At 38.3% G+C, this 12,167-nt stretch overlaps 2 protein-coding genes across 7 annotated transcripts in view; one reads left to right on the top strand and one right to left on the bottom strand.

Annotated features, from left to right (window-relative positions):
- LOC121379925 (set1/Ash2 histone methyltransferase complex subunit ASH2-like) overlaps positions 1-12,167 on the bottom strand; it is an 81,625-nt gene that overhangs the window by 25,137 nt on the left and 44,321 nt on the right. The gene's annotated exons all lie outside the window — the stretch shown is intronic.
- Positions 1-12,167, top strand: part of LOC121379926 — a 47,087-nt gene that overhangs the window by 14,838 nt on the left and 20,082 nt on the right. Inside the window, exons 1-3 of one of the 5 annotated variants that reach the window (XM_041508610.1) lie at positions 5,052-5,273; positions 5,662-5,749; positions 7,333-7,383. The exons of 2 other annotated variants lie outside the window; for them this stretch is intronic. The gene's annotated coding sequence lies outside the window, so the exon portion shown is untranslated. Of the gene's footprint in view, positions 1-5,051; positions 5,274-5,406; positions 5,750-7,332; positions 7,384-12,167 lie in introns of those variants that run through there. 2 more of the 5 variants (XM_041508611.1, XM_041508612.1) reach the window with 2 other exon arrangements.

Raw genomic sequence — 12,167 nt, 5'->3', positions numbered from 1 at the left:
GGCCGTTGGTTCTCCCAGGCCTTCAGCAGATTGGCGGCGGGGCAGTTCTGCAGGATGACAATGCCAGACCCCACCGTGCCAGGGTGGTAACGGACTTTCTCAGACAACAAGGTATCGCCAGGATGGATTGGCCAGCATATTCGCCTGACTTGGCCCCAATAGAGCACACCTGGGACGAATTAGGCAGTAGAGTTCGGGATAACCATGCCCCTCCGGCCAACCTTCATGATCTGGGTCAACTTCTTATGGCAGAGTGGCAGGCCATTCCCCAAGAGTTCTTCAGACGTCTGATCAACAGCATGAGGCAACGATGTGTCGAGTGTATTCGCGCCAGGGGTGGATTCACACACTATTAAACGAATGTTCTAATGTGTAAAATCCATGTTTGACAACCTTCAACTTTGACAGCATGTCATGTGACTTTCTTGTATACAGTGACGTTTATTTGTGGGTTTTTTGTAAATATGGAACAATAAATTAAATTTTTGGTGTAGTTTACATCATCAATCTAATACACTCTGAAACTTATTTGGTTATAAATTTTTGACCCTTAAATTCTTTTGAGTAGTATATAAGTACTTGAAATTAAGATATGTGGCCTTTTATGTACTAACCATGGGCACTGCCCAGCGGGGACAGAGTGGGGTGGGGGGCAAAATATTCCATCACATGACAGGTAAAGACCTCGGTCTAGGATCGATCGCCATCGATGAACCCATTGGGCAATTTCTCACCCATCCATCAGACCATCTACAAATCCATCCATCAGTTCACAAACTCATTCATTCATTCTTCTATCCATTTTTCATTCCAGCTAGTGCACCACAACTGGTATATCAAAGGTCATTGTATGTGCTGTCCTGTCTGTGGGAAAGAGCATAAAGCACAGATCCCTTGCTGATAATAGAAAAAAGTAGTGGATTTTTTTCTGAAGACTATGAGTCAAAATAGTAACCAAATGTTTTTACCACCAATTGCCAATCAACTGGTGTCGTTCAAGAAAAAACCTGACAGATGTAGCGTATTAGTAACAAGTAATCAGTTACTATATGTCAAGTACATGAGACTCATCAACCTGACAGCGCTGTGCTAACACAGTGTCGTCAGTGACTAATTACACTGCACTGGAGAAACCTCACACCACTACGTACAGCAAGGTGCGGATGTGTGGAATGACCGATGGACGTATGGGTGGACACTCAATGGGTTTCTGGATGGAATGATGAATGGATAGATGAATGAATGAATGAGTTTGTGAACTGATGGATGGGTTTGTAGACGGTCTGATGGATGGGTGAGTGTGTTTGTGAACTGATGGATGGGTGAGTGTGTTTGTGGATGACTGAAATAAGAGTTTATGAAATGATTAACAAGTTTGTGAATGGAAGGATGAATGTGTTTGTAAATGGAAAGATGGGTAAATGGATGAATGGGTTTGTAAATGGAAGGATGAATGTGTTTGTAAATGGAAAGATGGGTAAATGGATGAATGGGTTTGTCAATGGAAGGATGAATTTGTTTGTAAATGGAAAGATGGGTAGATGGATGAATGGATTTGTCAACGGAAGGATAGATGGTTGGATTAATGGGTTTGTGAATGGAAGGATGAATGGGTGGATGAATGGGTTTGTGAATGGAAGGATGGATGAATGGAAGGATGGATGGTTGGATGAATGGATTTGTCACTGGAAGGATGGATGGTTGGATGAATGGGTTTGTCAATGGAAGGATGGATGGTTGGATGAATGGGTTTGTCAAGAGAAGGATGGATGGTTGGATGAATCGGTATGTAAATGGAAGGATGGATGGTTCGATGAATGGGTTTGTAAATGGAAGGATGGATGGTTGGATGAATGGGTTTGTGAATGGAAGGATGGATGGTTGGATGAATGGGTTTGTAAATGGAAGGATGGATGGTTGGATGAATGGGTTTGTGAATGGAAGGATGGGTGGTTGGATGTATGGGTTTGTAAATGGAAGGATGGATAGATGAATAAATGGGTTTGTGTATGGATGGATGGATGGTTGGATGAATGGGTTTGTAAATTGATGGATGGTTGGATTAATGGGTTAATGGGTTTGTGAATGGATGGATGGAAGAATGGCTAAATAAACAAAAAGGTTTGTGAATGGATGGATGGAAGAATGGCTAAATAAACAAATGGGTTTGTGAATGGATGGATGGAAGAATGGCTAAATAAACAAATGGGTTTGTGAATGGGTGGATGGAAGAATGGCTAAATAAACAAATGGGTTTGTGAATGGATGGATGGAAGAATGGCTAAATAAACAAATGGGTTTGTGTATGGATGGATGGAAGAATGGCTGAATAAACAAAAAGGTTTGTGAATGAATGGATGGAAGAATGGCTAAATAAACAAATGGGTTTGTTTGTGAATGGATGGATGGAAGAATGGCTAAATAAACAAATGGGTTTGTTTGTGAATGGATGGATGGAAGAATGGCTAAATAAACAAATGGGTTTGTGAATGGATGGATGGAAGAATGGCTAAATAAACAAATGGGTTTGTGGATGGATGGATGGAAGAATGGCTAAATAAACAAATGGGTTTGTGGATGGAATGGCTAAATAAACAAAAAGGTTTGTGAATGGATGGATGGAAGAATGGCTAAATAAACAAATGGGTTTGTGAATGGATGGATGGAAGAATGGCTAAATAAACAAATGGGTTTGTGGATGGATGGATGGAAGAATGGCTAAATAAAGAAATGGGTTTGTGAATGGATGGATGGAAGAATGGCTAAATAAACAAATGGGTTTGTGGATGGATGGAAGAATGGCTAAATAAACAAATGGGTTTGTGGATGGATGGATGGAAGAATGGCTAAATAAACAAATGGGTTTGTGGATGGATGGATGGATGGAAGAATGGCTAAATAAACAAATGGGTTTGTGAATGGATGGATGGAAGAATGGCTAAATAAACAAATGGATTTGTGGATGGATGGATGGAAGAATGGCTAAATAAACAAATGGGTTTGTGAATGGATGGATAGAAGAATGGCTAAATAAAGAAATGGGTTTGTGGATTGACAGATGGCTGGACTATGGAATACGGAGTAATTTCAAACATTTACATTTAATATAACATTAAATAAAGTTTGTTTTGTTTAACGACACCACTGGAGCACATCAATTAATTAATCATCGGCTATTGGATGTCAAAAATTGGTAATTCTGACTCATAGTCATCAGAAAAAACCCACTACATTTTTTTTCTAAAGACGCAAGGGATCTTTTATATGCACTTTCCTATAGACAGGAAAACACATACCACGGCCTTTGACCATCAGCTGAATGGTATCTAACATGTATATACTTGTATTTTCACCTCTGTAAAACGAATTGGGTGGCTCTAACATGTATATACTTGTATTTTCACCTCTGTAAAACGAATTGGGTGGCTCTAACATGTATATACTTGTATTTTCACCTCTGTAAAACGAATTGGGTGGCTCTAACATGTATATACTTGTATTTTCACCTCTGTAAAACGAAATGGGTGGCTCTAACATGTATACTTACTGGCGTTACATAGACTGCTAACAAACTGGCTATTACCACATGTTATATAAATGAATGTGAAATAAGGTTTAATTTGTACATAAACATAACATGGTATACATGTTACATGGTATGTTACTACATTATGGAAATATCTATTAAAACAAAGATGCAAAGAAACATAACACGATATACTTGTTACACAGAGATTATTATACGAGCTTGTGTGCCACACTGACTTTACAAAACAAGTGTCAGGATTTTTATATTGCCCGAGTCTGAGCAAGGGTAACACATGAATTTTTACACAAGTTTTATAAAATCAGTATGACATGCACATAATTGTAATAATTTCTTTATTATCCATATTATTATGAATAACAAGGATCATCTCGAAATATTTCAACCCCAACTAGGAGACGACACAACCACAACTAGAAGGAGACGATGAAATGACGTCATATTTCACATGCTCAGTCAGAGCTTGGACTGGGGAAGTTACATCATGTTATGAGGTCGCTTCCCAAAATTATGTCATAATACTTGTTATTACATGTGTGCTTCGTATGATTATTATTAGCTCGGTTATGTTGAACCATGTGGATAATAAAATGTGTTACTACATTATGGAAATACTTATGTGATATACAGATGTAAACATAAACATTGCTGAGTACAGATACTTGCTATAATAGCACTACAACATAATGTAAACAAACAATGCTGAGTACAGATACTTGCTATAATAGCACTACAACATAATGTAAACAAACAATGCTGAGTACAGATACTTGCTATAACAGCACTACAACATAATGTAAACAAACAATGCTGAGTACAGATACTTGCTATAACAGCACTACAACATAATGTAAACAAACAATGCTGAGTACAGATACTTGCTATAACAGCACTACAACATAATGTAAACAAACAATGCTGAGTACAGATACTTGCTATAATAGCACTACAACATAATGTAAACAAACAATGCTGAGTACAGATACTTGCTATAATAGCACTACAACATAATGTAAACAAACAATGCTGAGTACAGATACTTGCTATAATAGCACTACAACATAATGTAAACAAATAATGCTGAGTACAGATACTTGCTATAATAGCACTACAACATAATGTAAACAAACAATGCTGAGTACCAGTTACTTGCTATAATAGCACTACAACATAATGTAAACAAACAATGCTGAGTACAGATACTTGCTATAATAGCACTACAACATAATGTAAACAAACAATGCTGAGTACAGATACTTGCTATAATAGCACTACAACATAATGTAAACAAACAATGCTGAGTACAGATACTTGCTACACTAAGCCGTGATGTAAATAAACACTGTGTGGGTATGGGAGATGGGCCTGTACCACCACATCATGCATACTTGTGACGGATCGCAGACAATCGACAATTGAGGAAAGATTAATGAGACATAAATCAATTACGTGAGTCGACCGGACCTGCGGTATGTCGAGTATATCACGACCCAAAGAGTCATATTTCAGGTACATCACGACTGTATGCCACGGGCTGTAGGAGATACGCTGCGTGTGTGACGCGCGTCTCAATTAGCTGTTGTCTTATGCAGTGCTGAATGGCGAGATAAACTCAGTCACTGTAGGAGTTTGTGGGTTCACCATGCTGTTAGCATGACCAGTGAAAACACCCAACACAGACAGGTACCAGTGTAATATCTTTAACCATCAAGGCTGTTTGTAATTGGTGAGAAACGTCTTTAAAGTGGTAAACTTTAATCATATTTAACACCTATTCTTAAAATATTGCATTGCATATTAGGAGATATATATATATAGGCTTTCGATAATGTAAAGTGTGTACTCAATTAACAGTTTAATCCTAGGTAGTTTTTTTCCCCTATTATCCAGGAAGTAAAATGCCTCATGTTATATAAATAACTACCTGAAGCAACATGAATTATATGTAAATCACTTCCTGCTATAATTATATACCTGTAGTTATACATATATTATTATCATACTGTAATAATAATATCAAAGTCTGCTGTGGTGTCAACACATTTATATTGTTATCAGATCTGGACTTGATATTCACTTTAATAACACTGATCTGTATCTAACTTGCAAACAAGGTTGTGAAGAAACTCAGTCTGCAGGCTGTTTAACACGTACATTAATGCCAGTCAGTGAGGAAGGATTTGAATAGCAGCAGTGTGGCAGGTATGGTTTTTAAATATTCACAATGGAGCAGAAACTTGGTTTAACAGATCTCTATCTAGTGGTGTGTGTAATTTAAGGATGCACATATTGATTGATATGCCATATACACAGGTATGCATACAGCTGTTATTACATATGAGCAAAAACTTGTTTAACTGATCTGTATCTGTGTGAAAGTACCTATAAAAGACCCCTTGCTACTAATGTTGAACATTCAATAGCTGATGGGGCAGGACGTAGCTCAGTGGTAAAGCACAGTCGGTTCTAGGATCGAATCCTGCTGGTGGGCCCATTGGGCAATTTCCCATTCCAGCCGGTTCCCCATAACTGGTATATCAAAGACCGTGCTGTGTTATTTTGCTTGTGGGATTGTGCACATAAAAGATCCCTTGCTACTAATGGATAAATATAGTGGGATTCATCTCTAAGACTATGACAAAATTACCAAATGTCAGACATACAATAGTTGATGACTAATAAATCAATGTGCTCTAGTGCTCAAAACAAACGCTAACTTTCAATAGCTGATGATTCATTAATCAATGACCTCTAGTGGTGTTGTTAAACAAAACAAACATTACATCAGGTCAGGTCAGGTCAAGAAAGAAAGAAATGTTTTATTTAACGATGCACTCAACACATTTTATTTACGGTTATATGGCGTCAGACATATGGTTAAGGACCACACAGATTTTGAGAGGAAACCCGCTGTCGCCACTACATGGGCTACTCTTCCGATTACCAGCAAGGGATCTTTTATTTGCACTTCCCACAGGCAGGATAGCACGAACCATGGCCTTTGTTGAACCAGTCGGTGCAAGTGGTTTACACCTACCCTTTGAGCCTTGCGGAGCACTCACTCAGGGTTTGGAGTCGGTATCTGGATTAAAAATCCCATGCCTCGACTGGGATCCGAACCCAGAACCTACCAGCCTGTAGACTGATGGCCTGCCACGAGGCCACCGAGGCCGGTCTAGGGTTTAACATGCACATTCAGAGTTGTAGCGCACCTGTCATAGGCACAGGTTTCGACCTATGCCGACTCCCTCGTTCAGGACAGGAAAACAAACATTACTAACTTTATATTGATTTGTGCTGTTTAACTTCAAGAATATACATATTTCTCAAGGATCCACATATGCCTACAGCTGTTATTATATATGTGCGTACTACCTGTATATATTACCTGACTTTACATACATGTGTGCATATTGCCTATATATTATTTTGCCTAAGTATACCAGTATTGTGCGATGTACAATGTGTTCCTTGTGTGTGTGGAAATATCAATAAGAGAGAAGTTAAAATATACTAATATAAGTCTCTTGTGATAATCCAGCCATTGTGAAAACCCAGCTGATACATCCATTTCCATGTTGCTAACATTCGTTTGTAAACAATGGTAAGTCAACTGTTTCTTCTTGTCTTGCTCAAATATATTGGTCCACTGAATCAATGTTTTCATCAAACTTTTTTTTTTCTTTTTTTTTTTTAAAGGGGTGTTTTAATTATTTTAACTGAAAAAAAAAGATTTACCAATATAATATTAGTGAATTTCACCTGATTATTATTTTGTCTTTAAGCCAGACTAAGCCCTCCTCCCGGTGAGCACACTAATGACCAGCTGCTGTCAGGTTTGTGAGATGTAATAACGGCAAGTTTGTCTGTCAGACATTTGTTTAAAGACACCCAGGTGTATCGTTTAATCACTGGCTACTTTAATCATGTAATTTCAATACAATGGTCTGAGAGTCCCACCATCTTTAATACACTTGCTGAAAACTACTGTTTGTCTACATTCAGCAGACACTCCACTTCACTATCCACTTTCTACTGACACTCCACTTTACTGATTTATATTCTACTGCCACTCCACTTTACTGATCTACATTCTACTGACACTCCACTTTACTGATTTATATTCTACTGACACCTCACTTTACTGATCTACATTCTACCAACACTCCACTTTACTGATCTACATTCTACCAACACTTCCCTTCACTGTTCTACAATCTACCAACACTCCACTTTACTGATCTATATTCTACCAACACTCCACTTTACTGATCTACATTCTACCAACACTTCGCTTTTCTGATCTACATTCTACCAACACTCCACTTTACTGTTCTACATTCTACCAACACTTCGCTTTTCTGATCTACATTCTACCAACACTCCACTTTACTGTTCTACATTCTACCAACACTTTGCTTTTCTGATCTACATTCTACCAACACTCCACTTTACTGTTCTACATTCTACCAACACTTCGCTTTTCTGATCTACATTCTACCAACACTCCACTTTACTGTTCTACATTCTACCAACACTTCGCTTTTCTGATCTACATTCTACCAACTCCACTTTACTGTTCTACATTCTACCAACACTTTGCTTTTCTGATCTACATTCTACCAACACTTCACTTCACTGTTCTACATTCTACCAACACTTCGCTTTTCTGATCTACATTCTACCAACACTTCACTTCACTACATTCTACCAACACTTCGCTTTTCTGATCTACATTCTACGAACACTTCGCTTCACTGTTCTACATTCTACCAACACTCCACTTCACTGTTCTACATTATACCAACACTTCACTTCACTGTTCTACATTCTAGCAACACTTCACTTTTCTGATCTACATTATACCAACACTTCGCTTCACTGTTCTACATTATACCAACACTTCCCTTCACTGTTCTACATTATACCAACACTTCACTTCACTGATCTACATTATACCAACACTCCACTTCATTGTTCTACATTATACCAACACTTCACTTCACTGATCTACATTGTACCAACACTCCACTTCACTGTTCTACATTCTACCAACACTCCACTTCACTGTTCTACATTCTACCAACACTTCACTTCACTGATCTACATTATACCAACACTCCACTTCACTGATCTACATTATACCAACACTCCACTTCACTGATCTAAATTCTACCAACACTTCACTTCACTGATCTACATTATACCAACACTCCACTTCACTGATCTACATTATACCAACACTCCACTTCACTGATCTACATTATACCAACACTCCACTTCACTGATCTACATTATACCAACACTCCACTTCACTGATCTACATTATACCAACACTCCACTTCACTGTTCTACATTATACATTATACCAACACTCCACTTCACTGATCTACATTATACCAACACTCCACTTCACTGTTCTACATTCTACCAATACTTTACTTATCTACTTTCTGGGGGAGGGACATAGCCCAGTGGTAAAGCGCTCGCTTGGTGCACGGTCGGTTTGGGATCGATCCCCGTTAGTGGGCCCAGTGAGCTATTTCTCGTTCGAGCCAGTGCACCACGACTGGTATATCAAAGGCCATGGTATGTGCTATCCTGTCTGTGGGATGGTGCATATAAAAGATACCTTGCTACTACTGTAAAAATGTAGCAGGTTTCTTCTCTATGACTATATGTCAAAGTTACCAAATGTTTGATATCCAATAGCCAATGATTAATAATCAATGTGCTCTAGTGGTGCTTTTAAACAAAACAAACTTTTATCAACTTTCTGAACACTCCACTTCAGTGATCTAATTCTATTGACACCCATTTGACTTATCTACATTCTGAACACTCCACTTCAGTGATCTAATTCTATTGACACCCATTTGACTTATCTACATTCTGTACACTCCACTTCAGTGATCTAATTCTATTGACACCCATTTGACTTATCTACATTCTGTACACTCCACTTCAGTGATCTAATTCTATTGACACCCATTTGACTTATCTGAACACTCCACTTCAGTGATCTAATTCTATCTCACCCATTTCATTCTGTACACTCCATCTATCTAATTTGACACCCATTTGACTCTACATTCTTGTGATCTAATTCTATTGACACCCATTTGACTTATCTACATTCTGTACACTCCACTTCAGTGATCTAATTCTATTGACACCCATTTGACTTATCTACATTCTGTACACTCCACTTCAGTGATCTAATTCTATTGACACCCATTTGACTTATCTACATTCTGTTCCATAAAAACCCCTATTATTTCACATGTTTAATGGTGCAAACAAAACATGTGGTATGTTTTTAATATTTGGAATGTGAAGAGGTAAAGATGAGCTGTACTGGAGTAGAACAATAGCCCAGGTTATATGTCAAGCCATTCCACTCATAGTGTTGCAGGTCTGACATACAGTTAGGTTTACTTTGTGTTAGCTGTGTGTACAAATACCTGCAGTTCTGTCATAACACACAACCAACATATTGTTCTCTCTCCATTCCCTTCCTACAAGTTGGGCAATGCCACATGTTTAATAGTTGCACTCAAAGATACAGCTTACAAAGATACACAAGCACAGAGCGTCATTCTACTTATTCTATCTTGTGTAGACCCACCCAACTCATTCCCCACAAAACCAACCATCCAACCAACAAACAACAAAAACAAGCATAATCTACAATCCATAATGCTATATTATGCCTGCTATATTATGTCTTATGAAGGAATGGACATATGGATTGGTTTTGTAGTCATGTAGTCAAAATATATCTCTCATTTCTGACTTGGTCAGAAATACAACTCTAAACCACTGGCGTAGGAAGCCGGGGAGCGGGGGAAATAGGGCATGTGCCCCCCCCCTCCCACTTTGTAGCAGCAACAATGGGTTTTTTTAAATATATTTATACATATATGTGTGTGTGTGTGTATGTGGTCCCCCTCCCTCACATTTTGGCACCTTCCTACACTCATGCTTTAAACATACTAATGGGCCTTTTTTCTTTTTTCTACATGGAATAGGGTTAAACACAAAGGTCAACAACGCAGCCTTTAAATATCAAAGGGCAAATTTAAATACAGAAAAAACCACCTTTAGAAGAAAACATTTAGAAGAAAAAAACACATTCTACATAAAATGTACCTTGCAGACATATAGGTTTAATGTATCCTGTATGGATAAAATCACTTATGACTGCACTGGAGATGATCATGTAGTGTTAACATGTAATGTACTGGGCCCTGTTTTATGGAGCAATCTTAGCGCCAAGAACACTTTAAGTGCATACTGTAGCTATGCACTTTAGGTAATCTTAGCGCTAAGATCGTTTCATAAAATGGGGTCCAGGTATGTATGCAACAGCCTGTATAGCAGTTCAAGGATTTTTGTTTCGCAGTATTCAGGGTAGCTTTTCATGGAACCAGATGGAAAAAAAACCTTATCTTCACTTATCATTATTGAGTGTTCACATTATCTTTCTCCCTGTGAGTTCTGGTTGGCACCTGCTAAAACAGAGCCCAATGGATGGATGGATACAGACATAAAGCACCACCAAGCCACTGGATAATGGGAACTAGTGTCACTGAAGCGCAGCTGACATTTTTACCTAGGGCAGAATAAAAGTGTCAGTGAGATTTGAACCCAGATGGATGATGACATATTGGATTAGACTGTTTTCTTTCACATCTGTTTGATTAATGTACATTTATGCTAATTTGACTGGCAAGATTTCTCCTCAGTTCCATTACAAATTGTAAGAACCCAGTGTAGCCAATACTCAACCTGCATAATGAACTCTACAGATTACGAACAAGCTAATAGTATTCAGGCTGTGTATTTAGCATGATTCCGTGCTTTCGTTAATCTTAGATTTTGGGTAGAAAGTCTAAGATTTTGGGACAAAATCCCCAAATATTTATATTATCATGCTTACGATTGTGGCATTAATACTTAGAAATGTGTGTGTATTGAGAAGGGAACAGTAGGTGGGGTTAACATGATGTAAACACTTGAAATTAACAAAACTAAATAACATTATTGATTCAACAGTCGGTTGGGGCGGGACGTAGCCCAGTGGTAGCACTCGCTCGATGCGTGGTCAGTTTGGGATCGATCCCCGTTGGTGGGCCTATTGGGCTATTTCTCATTCCAGCCAGTGCACTACGACTGGTATATCAAAGGCCATGGTATGTGCTATCCTATCTGTGGGATGGTGCATATAAAAAATCCCTTGCTGCTAATCGAAAAGAGTAGCCCATGAAGTGGCGACAGCGGGTTTCTTCTTTCAATATCTGTGTGGTCCTTAACCATATGTCTGACACCATATAACTGTAAATAAAATGTGTTGAGTGCGTCGTTAAATAAAACATTTCTTTTCTTTCAACAGCCGGTCCTTATACCTATATCAGATTAATATCAGTAATTAAAAAAACTCCACAAATCTTTATAGGCCTAATTAAGGTATCCAATGACTGCACACACCACACATAAATAGCACACATGTATTGGATCAAGATGAGGAACTGTATTTGCGTGCCAATTGAGGTTCATAGCATGTCCATCCCAGGCACAACCTTGACCTCGACAGTGACTGTTTTTGGGACAGTTAAAC

Source organism: Gigantopelta aegis, chromosome 8 (assembly GCF_016097555.1).
Source record: "Gigantopelta aegis isolate Gae_Host chromosome 8, Gae_host_genome, whole genome shotgun sequence".
Classification (NCBI taxonomy): domain Eukaryota; kingdom Metazoa; phylum Mollusca; class Gastropoda; order Neomphalida; family Peltospiridae; genus Gigantopelta; species Gigantopelta aegis.
This window is presented reverse-complemented; position numbering and strand designations above follow the sequence as displayed.